At 45.5% G+C, this 13,062-nt stretch overlaps 1 protein-coding gene across 2 annotated transcripts in view; it reads right to left on the bottom strand.

The window, feature by feature from the left end:
• The window catches only part of EYA2 (EYA transcriptional coactivator and phosphatase 2), a 180,961-nt gene that overhangs the window by 142,954 nt on the left and 24,945 nt on the right, over window positions 1–13,062 (bottom strand). The window lies entirely within an intron of this gene.

Below are 13,062 nucleotides of genomic sequence, written 5' to 3'. Positions count from 1 at the left end.
CTCTTTCTTTCTTTCTCTCTCTCTCTCTCTCTCCTTCCTTCCTTCCTTTTCTTTCTTTCTTTCTTTTACTTTGGAATAACTGACCCACTGCATGGCACCAATTAGTGGAGTATGGACGGCTAGGGATCCTCAGTTCATCACAGGCCTCACCCAACCGGCCCCACACGTTGACCTGTGGGCTGGGCTCCTGGGCACGTTGCTTTGTGACCAGTGGCACAACGAAGGGGACAGGCTCGGAGCCAGACAGCCGCGGAGTCCCTCTTGGCATCGCCCCCTTGCACTTCACAGGTGCAGTTTTACCTACGTTGTGCCATCAGTCGTTTATTGTCTGCTTCCCCACCCTGGGCTGCGAAGGCCATGGGGGCAGGGACCACATCTGTCTCGCTCACCTCTGCAGTCCCAGCACCTGGCGCAGCGCCTGGCACAGCGAGACGCTCCATTAACGTCTGCTGCCATTGTGGCCACATGAGGGCGCCAGCCTGAGGCCCCCACAAGCTCACGGCTCCACAGGCCAACCCCGAGGGCAGCTTCCTACGCCCTCAGTTCTGTAGCTCTGCCTTGAAAATCCCTCTCACGCGGGGGCAAGAAGAGAAGGAGGTGGAGTGTCTCCAAAAGATAAATAATAATAAAAAAACAATGTTCCAAGCTCTCAGCTTTTCCACTTCTGCTTTTGTGTGTCTCAGAAAAACCAACCATCTTTGTCAGCTGGGGCTCTCATGACAAAATACCAGAAACTGGCTGGTTTAAGCAGCAGACATTTATTTCCTACAGTTCTGGAGGCTGGGGAGTCCAAAATCGGGGTGCCGACTGGTCTGGTTCCTCGTGAAAGCCCCCTTCCTGGCTTGCAGATGGCCACCTTCTCGCCATGCCCTCGCATGGCCCCTCCTCGGGGTGTGCACTCAGGCAGGGGGAGAGACACAGATCTCTCTCTCCCTCTTCCCAGAAGACACTGATCACCCATCCTCATGGCTCATCTACCACTAACTGCCTGCCAAAGGCAGCATCTCCAAATACTGTCACATCGGGGGTCAGAGCATCAGCAGACGGATTTTAGGGGGGACACAAACATTCATTCTCTAACACCCACTAATTAACCTCCCCTGACCCCATCCGGAACCAGGAGAGCTGGCTTTTAATGGACTCTCGGAGTTGTGCTGCCAGATAGGGTGGCCCCCAGACACAATTACAGGTGTTACAATTAAGATTAAACAGGACAACTTCAGGTCTCCAGTTGTGTGAGCCAATGCTCGACAGCCACGCGTGGCTGCTGGCCGCCACACTGGGCAGCACGGATACAGAACTTCTCCCTCATTGTGGGAAGTCTCCAGGCCAGCACCGCCTTCATGGATCATTGTGGCTGAAACTCCCTCGTGACCCCCAAATGCACGCCCCGTCACCCAGCTGCTCTCATCTGTCATCTTCAGTGGCGTTTGGAGATAGGGGTGACTAAATACATCTTGTTGTGGGACCAGAGGAAAAGACTATCCATTTAAACCCTATATGCACACCATAACTCCAGAAGACTTGGGCACAAGCAGGAGGCAGCGAGTCTGCCAACGCCTGTGAAGGTGACGAGAAGGTGACTGCCAGGGTGGCGGTGCCCCATGGTGCAAGAGTGCTGACAGGTATCGGGAAACCTCACCCATTTTGTCGTGTGCAGAAAAGTTGCTGATTCACACCAGGAAACCTGACCTCAGGCCAGCAACCCACAGGAGGCCAAGCCTGGCTTCTGTCCCGGCTGACAAAATGAGACCAGGCAGACCCGGGCTGCTCAAGCCTGGCTGTGCTGGGACGGCCCTAAACGCAGCATGCTGCTGCCAAGAAGACCGGGTGAAATAACCCCACTTCACGGGGGGCAGCGGCTCCAGCTCGGCTGTAAGCGGTAGGAGTTCACTGGACGCTTAGGGAGTCAGGGCTAGGGTCCCCAGCAAGAAAGGCAAAAACCCGGGACAGCGAAAATGAAACTGAGCTAGCATATCCTGCTTTACAGCTTGGACGAGACCGCAGTAGCACCCTGTCTAGCAGCCTCCTCAGGAGTGACTTTTGCAAAACATCCTGAAACAAAACAGTGAACCATAAAACATTGGTCACTATCACAAGCTGAGCAGTTAGTCTCCACCTGAGAGCCCAAAAGACCAGCAACACGTGAACAATAACCCGATTGGGAGACAGGCGCAGGATCAAAGCCCTGATGGGCACATCTTAGCAGCCAATCCACAGGGGGCCCACATTCAGAATGCTTAAGATAGTTCTTCGAAAGAGCTTATAAAAACCCCTAGATTTGAATGCCAAAACGGCAACCCTCTTGGGTCTCCTCCCACTCTGGGAGCTTTGTATTATCGCTCTATAAACTTTGCTTTGCTGCCCACCACTCTTGGTCTGGTTTCCCTCTTCATTCTTCGAAGCGGCATGACCAAGAACCTCGGGCACTAAGGGAACAAAAATCCTGTAACTTAACCATGCCCATCACTCGAGTCCCGTGGGACGTGCCTCACTGATAAAACAGGCCAGAGGTGGGGGCGGAAGGGGGGTGATCTTTCTGGCTCTCCAAGTCACCACCTGGCTGGTAATTTCCTCCATGTACCTCTGGTCTCAGGACCTGTGGTTCAGTTAAGAAAATGTGGAACCAGATTGCAAGATGGAAGCATGAAGACCAGCCTTATACATGTTTGTCTGCTTCACGAGATATTTTAAAGAGAGTGTTTAAATCAGTTTGCCAATACTGAAAAAGACTGAGATTTCACGGTAAAATACAACTTTGGGGATTACCTTGAAATATGGAAAGACTTAGCCTCCTGGGGGCCCCATCCTAGTGTGGCAGCAATGGGTTAAAGCCCCGATGGGCATGCTATAGGTCCTACCACTCCCTGTAACGTTGTATCTAACTCACTTCTCTTTCTTATTTAGAAGAACCTCATCCCAGAGCAGGTTCAATCCACAGAATTGTAGAATCATTTTGAAAAGGGTAACAACTTGTGTGTGATTTGAGATGTAAATGTTTCTTTTCAGTTTGCCATTTGTTTTTTGTTTAGTTTGTTTGCTTTTGTTGCTTTGACTTCAATTCTGGTGTTCTCTGCCATGTGGCCCCCTCCCCCGCAACCAATCTGTAGTTAAGCCTGCTGTCTTTTTGTTGATGACTTTGCATTTCTGAGTCACGGTTAGAAAAGCCTTTCTACTCTAGGGTTATGCAAATTTTGCTTATTCTCATTCTAGTTCTTTTAGGATTTTACTTTTGACATTTAAACTGTTGATTCAGCAGGGGAGGTGGGTGAGGGACAGACCAAATGGGGGATGGGCATTAAGGAGGGCACTTGTGTTGAGCACTGGGTGTTATATGAAAGTGATGAATCACTAAATTCTACTCCTGAAACCAACATGACACTGTATGTTAACTAACTAGAATTTAAATAAAAAATTAAAAAAAAAAAAAAACCCTGCTGATCCATTTGGATTTTTTTCCTGATATATAGTAAAAGGAATGGATTTTTTCCCTTCCAGATGGCTAATGAGTTGTTCCAACACAAGTCATTGAATATTCTATCTTTTCCCACTGACATGCCATATGCCCCATGTACAAAATTCCTGGATATGTTTTGTCTTTTTCTGGGCATCGTGCTTCCCAGTATTGGTCAATCAGTCTATTCATGTACCCAAACCAAGCTGTTTTGGTTATTGAAGCTCTATAATATGCTTAAATGTTGGTATGCCTGGCACCTCATCTCTCTTCCTCTGCATAATGTCTCAAATCTAATCTTTTTTTTTTTTAAGATTTTATTTATTTGACAGAGAGAGACACAACGAGAGAGGGAACACAAGCAGGGGGAGTGGGAGAGGGAGAAGCAGGCTTCCCGCTGAGCAGGGAGCCCAATGTGGGGCTTGATCCCAGGACCCTGGGATCATGACCTAAGCCGAAGGCAGATGCTTAACTGACTGAGCTACCCAGGTGCCCCTCAAATCTAATCTTCTAATTCACAGAAAAGTAACCACAAATTGGCTAAAGATCTGAAAAGATGCTCAACCTCATAAAACACACAAATCAGTATTACACCAAGAAACTCTTTTTTACGCATATGATTGGAAAAAACATCCAATAACTAGATGACACTGGGTTGGCCAGACAGGCACTCTCGGACACTGCTGGTGGGAGTTCAAATTGGTAGAATCCCTATGGAGAGTAACTTGCAGATATCTACCTAATTTAAATATGGACTTTCCCCTCCACCCAGAATTCCACTTCCGCGAAACCTGCCCTTCAGACGTACTTGCAGAAAAACAAAACGATACACATTCAGGGTTATTCATAGCCATATTGGTGGTTATTGTAAACACCCAAAGAGGAGCTGATTAAATCATTTACAGCATATCACTGAATGGAATAATAGGCATCTGTGAAAACAGAGGAGGCTCTTTCTAGACACTGACTTAGAAAGTTCTTCAGTATATAGCTAAATGAAGAAAGCGAAGTGCAGAAGACCATGTGTGAACATTGCCTATGAAAATAAGAATATATAGTCTTACTATATATTACAAGTGTTACCGCCATAATGTGATAAAACCTTCCTGAAAGGCCATGTGTTGCACAAAACTGTGCACTGAAATAATAGGGCTTATGGGAAAAAATAGTGTCGGGGCAGACTGCGCAAAAGCAATGCAACTTTGTAACCAGAGCATTAACAAAAGCAATAATAATCTCAATAAAAAAGAGCAATAAATAGAGAAGTGCTCCATTAGAAGGCTCAGCTTTAAAAAAGAGGTGGAAGTATCTTGGTGGAAGGGGGTATAAGGAATGTGGAGGTGGTGAATTATGGAAACCAGGGAAAAATGCACCAAAGATTGGGGAAATTGTAAAATAACTTCTTCCAAACCAGAGCATGTGGCCCATCTGAGGTCAGAGGAAGAACACAGGGCACCAGGGACGGAACTTGGTGCCTCTACCTGTGTTATGTATTTTGCATTCAGCTGCTGTTAGCATATGTGCTGGGAAAAAGTGCAAAAAAACCAACGCAGCTGCACTTCCACTTCTGGCCAAGACTGAGTCATGGGGACTGGATTTATCCTCCCACATTAAATAGTTTAGAAAATAGATTCCCAAGACATGGGACATCAGACAGTGAAAGACAGCAATCCTTGAGAGCAGGGAAATGAGGGATGATCCATGGGACTGCCCCAGCATGGCGGGTTTTCATGAAGGGCCACCCAGATGGCACCCAGCAGTCTAAGTTGAACAGATGGAGCTGCAAGTCCAGGGAAGCCAAAGTAATGGGGAGGATTCGTAGAGCAGAGTACCAGAAGACAGAGTTGCTTTGCGAGAGCGTTCTGGACATTTGCGGACACTTCCCCTCAGGTGTCCACCCGCGTCCCGATGAATCCGGGAGGAAATTACCAAGGCTGGAGGAGAACCACTTGAAAAGATTAGAAGGAACAATCCTCAGAGCTCACAAGAGAGTTGTAAATAGTTCTTACTCTTGCCAGCCAGAGTGGAAAAACCTTATAGTTCATGGGGCATTGGGTAGAACACTCTGAGAGGCTTCCTCGGTAATGGGAAAATTTTGTTAGGTCCAGAGAGCCCTAGACCAAACGCTGCTCTGCTCTACCTAAAAAAGCTGAAAGCAAGACTGGAGAGGATTAAACTGTTTCCATGCACCTTAACTGCATCCCAGAACAGAGCTCATGAATAGTCACAGAAATATAAACACGTCCAGCACCCAATAAGGTAAAATTCTCAACGTCTGGCATACAATCAAAACTTATCATGCATGCAAAGCAGCAGGAAATATGACCTATAACAAGGAGAAAAATCAATGAAAAATAACCCAGAAATGATACAGATGACAGAACTAGCTGACAAACACATTAAGACAGTTACTATTAACTGTATTCTGTCTGTTCAAGGAGCCACAAGAAAGACTGGACATGTTCAATAGAGGCATGAAAGATTAAAAAAAAAAAAAAAAGAAAAAGAAAAAAAAAAGAAAAACATAAACAAATACAAATCAAATTCCTGAAGATGAAAAAAATGCCCTGAGTGCAATTCACATCAGATACTACAAAAGAAAAGGTTAGTGAACTTGAAGACATGGTGGGGAGGAAATATTTGAAGAAATAATGGCCAAAACGTTTCCAAATTTGATAAAAACACTCACAGATTAAGAAGCTCAATGAATCCAAAGCACTAGAATCATGAAGAAAATGACACCAATGCATCAAAAATGAAATTTCTTAAAACCGGTGATAAGGAGAAAATTTGAAAAGCAAATGCACCAATGCAACTTCAGAGTTATCATTTGAAAATAGAGTTGACATCATTTCCTTATTTATGAATCACGTATGAGCTAATTCTTGTCATAGAAACATGCGATCTAATTGATGATTTTCATGTTTGCTTATCCTTGCAAAAAAAAAAAAAACCCAATTCTGGATGGGTTCACAAGAACTTCGTATAAATGGTTAACCACTGGGGCTTTGGAAACTGAGTGGATGTGGGGCAAGGGTGGGAGAGAGATTTCTATAGCTATTTAAACTAGGTAAATGCATAAACTGCTCAAAAAAATAATTTAAAGGAAGAGTAATTTTAAATGTATCTGTTTTCCCCTTATTACAAAAGAAAATATATTGGTGGGAGGGGAACTGGGAGTGATGGCTAATGGGCATGGGGTTTCATTCAGGGTTATGATATAATAATTTATAAAAAATGTATATTTGATCATTCAGATGACCAAATTATAATTTTCAGATACATGTGGTCTTCATCCAGTTTCTGAAAACGCTTCAGAGCCATTAAGGTGAAACAGGTGTCTTGTTATTAATGGAAGTGACTTTTGGACCTATGCAAGGCTGGGAGCTGGTTACCAGGAGGACCACCCATGTAATTAAAGGGCTGGAACTTTCGGTCCCACCCCCTGACCTCTGGGAGCAGAAGGGTCTGGAAGTTGAATCAGCCAAGGGCCAGTGACTTAGCTAATCATTACTACATAATGAAGCCTCCATAAAAACCCAAGAGAGCAGCTTTTTGGTTTTTGTCAGGGAGCTTCCATGCCTGGGGAACGAGGACGCTCCCATGTGCCACGGAGCCGGGCCCCAAGCTCCATGAGGACAGAAGCTCCTTTGTTCAGGACTTTGCCCTATGTATCTCTTCATCTGGCTATTGATTCATATCCTTTAATAAACTGGCAAACGTGTTTCCCTGAGTTCTGACAGCCACTCTAGCAAATTAATTGAACCCCAAGGAGGGGGTCACTGGAAGCTCCAACCGGTAGCCAGTCAGTCAGGAGAGACAGCAGGCAGGGCTTATGCCTGGCATCTGAACGGAGGATGAGGTAGTCTTGCAGGACTGAACCCTTAACCTGTAGAATCTGATGCTGTCTCTGGGTAGTGTCAGAATTGAGCTGAATTCTCAGACACTAACATGGTGTCTGAGAATTGCTTGGTGTGTGTGTATGGGACTCCCCTGTTGGATTTGGGTCCAGGAACCCTAAAAGAGGTGTAATGAAAATGTGGTATTAGAGAGTACTGGTGGTTGCCCAACTTTATGAATATAGTAAAAGCACTGAACTGTATGCTTAAAAAGGATGAATTTTATGAGAGGTGAATTATATCTCTGCAAAAACAAACTATTAAAATACATTAAAAAGAAAATACATGCATGTTCACCATTGTTTATTTATTTTTTATTTTTATTTTTTAAAGATTTTATTCATCTATTTGACACACAGAGAGAGAGATAGTGAGAGCAGGAACACAAGCAGGGGGAGTGGGAGAGGGAGAAGCAGGCTTCTGGCTGAGCAGGGAGGGAGCCTGATGCGGGGCTTGATCCCACTACCCCGGGATCATGACCCAAGCCGAAGGCAGACGCTTAATCAAATGAGCCACCCAGGCGCCCCTCACCATTTTTTATTTTTTTAAATTAGAGACTCAAACAATTTTAACACAGAAAGGGCTCTAAGGACCATCACAGCCAAGACTTCCTGCTGAGTACGAGGAGTCATTTGAAGAGAAGGTTCCTATTCAATCTACCCAGAAAAAACGAGCTACTGAATTCCATTCTTGAAGAGCCACAAGGCATTATCAGGCTGCAAAGGATCTGAAAAGTCCTGCAGCAAAGACATCTATTTAACTCTGTGCTGCTCACTATTTACCAAATGTATCTGATGCAGCTGACCATGAACTTTTCCGACCTCTCTATTTTTTCAGTGAGCATCTGTGAACACCAGAGCTGTGAGATACAGATCTTGAAAGTTCAATGACTTGTCCAAAGTCACGAAGCTTTCTGGTGTCAGAAACCATGCTAGACTTCAAAAATCCCCCACGAACTGGCCCCTGAAGCCTCTGGCTGAGATCACTGGCTTACAAACCCTTTTGCTAGGCTTTTAATTCTCCTACCCAGCCCCGAATCACATTCTTCCCATGTTCCTCAATAGCTCATGCTGGGTTCTGAGCCTCGGTATTAATGTTTCATGGCCTTTGGTAAATACAAAAGGAATCCCCACTGAAGAGCTCTCCTACTATTTTGAAGTCCCCCTGTAATGCAGATTTCACCAGAAGGGGAGTTTATGCTGTTGTGAAAGACTCAACAGTCTCTCAAATTCACATTCCTCTTTCCTCTTACCAGGACTACTTAGTAAAACTGAGAGTTCAGGAAATACAGGTGAACTTGGGAAGAACACAGACCATCAGACCTGAAATTAGGATAGCAGGGCAATTGTCTCTTGAATACATGGGGGCTAGGGGTGCCAACAACCCGTGCAGTTAAAATTCCCCATTTAACTTTTGACTCCCCAAGAACTTAACTACTACAGAGTATGCTTATCATGATGGGAAAAAAATAAAATGATAAAAAGAGAACAACTACTCATAGTCTACCAATAACATAAACAGTCAATTAACACACATTTCGCATGTTATATGTATTACACACTGTATTCTTACAATAAAGTAAGCTAAAAACAGAAAACTTATTAAGAAAATCATGAGGAACAGAAAATACATTTATAGGATTGTCCTGTATTTATGGAAGAAGGTTTGTATGTAAGTGGCCGCTGCAGTCCAAACCTATTGTTCAAAGGTCAATTGTAATAACAACTAACATTTGTAGAGCACTTAGTTTATGCCAGGTGCTGCTCTAAATATGTCACATACATTAATTAATTCATTTAATTATTGTCGCACTCCATGTGTAAGTACTATCAGTATCCTATTTCATAGGGGAAGAACCTGAGATACTGAGAAGGAACGGGCTCAGTGTCACAAGCTGGTCCACTGCAGAACTGGGAAGTTCACTTCGCTTGACTTCAGGGTTACTGCTTTTAATGCCTATGTTATATAAAAAAAATAAATAACAGGAATAATAAAAAGAGCACCCAGCCTTTATGGACCTCCTCTGATGTGGTCAGGAATCATTCCAATTAGACCTCCCGAGAGTCCCATGAGGTCATCTCTTTTGCTAGGATGCCAGCTCACAGGTGAGGGAACAGACACGGGGAAGTCAAGTGCCTCGCCCAAGTTCATCGAGCGTGTGGGACACAGCAAGGCCTGACTGCAGCCCAGGTCTGGGCTCTCAACCCCTGCATGGCTCCAGCAAGTTCTTACAATACACTCTCAAGACATTTTCTTCCTTTCTTTTTAATTGTTTGGGGCCATTTCTGTGAATAGCAGGGTTTCAGCAGGAGAAGCGAAAAGAAACAACAAAAAAAATCAAACCCGTAAGAAATACATTTCAGTTACAAAAACCCTTGGGTGAACTTAAAAAAAGAAAATAAACAACCAAGCAAAGGCTGAACGAGTGCTGTGAACTTTTCTCTTTTACGTTTATTGTACGTTTGGTGGAGGAGCAGTGTTATCCAAACAGATACAGATCTCAAACCAGGGCCTTGAGGGGTGATGACCCCGTGGAAGTTTCTGGAAGTTTATGAGAGTAGGCAGAAGACCTAGGGGGAGGGGCGCCTGGGTGGCTCAGTCGTTAACCATCTGCCTTCGGCTCAGGTCATCATCCCAGGGTCCTGGGATCAAGCCCCATGTTGGGCTCCCTGCTCGGTGGGAAGCCTGCTTCTCCCTCTCCCACTCCCCCTGCTTGTGTTCCCTCTCTCGCTGTGTCTCTATCAAATAAATAAATAAAATCTTAAAAAAAAAAAAAGACCTGGGGGAGGCATCCCAGCTTATCTAATGTTTTTGCTCTGTGACCTTACACAAACCACTCCATGGCAGTGCCTCAGTTTACTCATCTGTAAAATGATGGGGTGGTCCCTGCTTGGGTGCTTTTTGGCATCTATGAAATTATGATTTTAATTCCTAGAGAGGAGAAAAACTTATCCCAGCTTCTAAATACGGACCAATTTCACTCTATTCATGTTTTCGGGTCCCCTCTTCATTCCCTTCCTTGTCTGAAAAACTAAGCTCAGCTGACATCTTCCATTCTGAAACACACACGGAGTAGTTTGAGAGTTTATTTCTCCTCTGGAACAACTTGAAAAAAAAGTTAATAGGAAGCACATGGGCATGGTGTGTGAGCGTTCTGTGTGTTTGTGTTTGAAAAAAATACTTAAGGAGGAATATGTCAGGCTTGCAAAATGCCTGGGCTGTCTCATGAGCAGCTTATGGCCATTAGCATTAGACTGAAGGCAGTTAATTGGGACAGAGTCCAGCTGCTGCCACAGCCCTTCTGGCATCTGGGCCACAAGGACGATAAGAAAATAACCTGGATTATTCCCATGGTCGGGTGGGAACAGAGCAGGTGATGTTTTTCAATTTGTGAAGGGCTGGTGGGGATTGAGGTGGGGAGGTAGGGTGTAGGCCAGGGCTGATCCATGAAGAATTGTCTTCTAGAAGGTTCTATGAAAGGAGGGAGGGCAGGATGGTGTGGAGGTTGCGTGCCTGGCCTCTGGAGTAAAACCGTCTGGCTTGAAATCCCACTGCCACCACCACGTGACCTTAGGCATGTTACTTTACCAATTTGTGCCTCAGCTTCCCCATCTGTAAGATGGGGATAATGATAGAACCTATGTCATAGGGCTATTGGGAGGATTAAGGGGAATAGTGTATGGTGTATACGCAGCTTAGGATGCTATACAGAGTCCCGAAGGAGTCCTGGAAATAGCACTTGGAGGAAACAGCATAGGCTCTGGAATTCTAGAAACCCAAGTCTGAATCCCAGCTCTGAACACTTATTGGCTGTGTGATCTTGGGTAGGTCACTTCCCCTCTCCGAGCCTCGCTTTCATCATGTGTAAAGCAGAGGTGATGGTACCCTCTGCATGGGGCTCCTGTAAGGACCAGAGAAGAAATAACATATTCTATACGTCCTGGTCTGGGGTCGGGGCGGGTGCTTCCCGCTTTGCTTTCCAATCTCATCCTCCCTACTCACTGCCCCCAGATTCATGATTCTCCTTTGGGAGAGCCTCCAGGTGCTCAAGTAGCTGGCTCCTTTTCATCACTCAGGTCTCCCTAACCACCTGGGTGATACCAACCACCACTTCCCTCGTCACTGCCCATTGCACCGCCCTGTCTTTGTCCTTCACAAGCTCTATCAAAATTAGTAATAGTTTGCTTATTTGTTAATTGATTATGGTCTGTCTCTATGAGGGATTGTCATTGTTGACGGCTGTGCCCCCCGGGGCCTAAAAGGGTGCCAGGCATAGAACTTGTACTCAATAATACACAGTGAAAGAATGATGGATGGAGAGCCACCCCACATGACTGAACACACTTCTTATCCTGCAGAGCGGGAGGTGGGTGTCAGAATGGGGGAGGGGGACGTGTTTGCCCTTCAACCTCCACAGCCTTGGAAGTCCTGAGGCAGTAAGTCCTATCTCTATTTGCAGAGCTAGTAAACACTGGCCTGAGAGTGATCCAAACGCAAGTTCAAGTTCATGTCTGCACAAGTCTTTATTATCAGGATTGGTGCCAAAATTCACTTCCCACTTGAAGATGGGTCCCAGCAGCTCATACCCTTCAGTGGGACTCAGAAAGGCTGCTGTGGGGAGCCAGAGGTGACAGCAGAAGTGGAGAAGAGAGCGAGAGAGCGTGCATGGACTTTGGGTGAGGCTGGGGGACAGGATTCTGCCAGACCACTAAGAGGCTCGTTGCATGTGCAGTAAAATCTAAACCAGCACCAACACTTGGCCATGAAGATTGTATAAGATGATCCCCACAACACCATGTGGCACAGGGTAAGTGTGTGGTCAGTGTTAGCTGACAGTGTCACCAGCAAACTCTGATGCAGGCCTTTACGGGGAAGCTATTGCACAGGCCGGGCATCAATGCGCATCAGTCCCTTTCTCTACACATACTCCGAGATCGTCTGCTGTCCCTTCGCAATGTTTTTCCCTGAAAAGCTGCCCTTGGTATCCATCTTTATCGTTTCCTTAATTCCTCAATAAAAAATTTAAAAAGATAAAGTGACAAGACTTGCAAATAGATTTTTTTTTTAAAGAGAAGTACAATCACTCATTAGCCCACAGCTTTGTCATAACTCCTTCATTCTTACATATTAGTTTTCAGATCCTTGATGGTCATTTTCACCAGTTTTCATCAAAGGAAAAAAATACCAGGAGGAGGATCCCCCAAATTACTGCCACCAACCCTCTACTCCACGCATCAGCCCCAACATCCCAGCTCCCAAGGGGCTGTAAGAAGGGAAGGGGTCCTAGTTGGTCAAAGAGCGGAGGTGAGGACAGAAGAATCCAGTAAGCCAGTTGCTTAGGGGCCGTGGGATGGGAATAACTACACACTGGAGTTTTCTTCCCTAAGGTGACCCTAGGGTGACAGGGAGCGCTGAATCTCCTGCATGGAATTACAGCTTCTTTACCTGCCTGCCCCAAACTCCCACCATCTGGCATTTCTCTGAGTCTACGAGGGTCTTGCCTTTTCTATCACACTTAAATCAAAACCAGCTCCTCCCACAGCCCTCAGGACCCTGCATGATTTGGCTCTGTTCTCTAAGACTCTCTCGTCCCACATCACCTGACCCCGCTCCAGCCTCACTGGTCTCCGTTCTGTGCCGCAAACATACCAAGACCTTTCCCCGCATACAGCTTTTGCACAGGCCATTCCCTCTGCCTGGAATGCTCTT

The sequence above is a fragment of the Eumetopias jubatus genome, unplaced genomic scaffold (assembly GCF_037043125.1).
Source record: "Eumetopias jubatus isolate StellerSeaLion01/CBP00866 unplaced genomic scaffold, mEumJub1_p1.0 scaffold_9, whole genome shotgun sequence".
Taxonomy (NCBI): Eukaryota; Metazoa; Chordata; class Mammalia; order Carnivora; family Otariidae; genus Eumetopias; species Eumetopias jubatus.
This window is presented reverse-complemented; position numbering and strand designations above follow the sequence as displayed.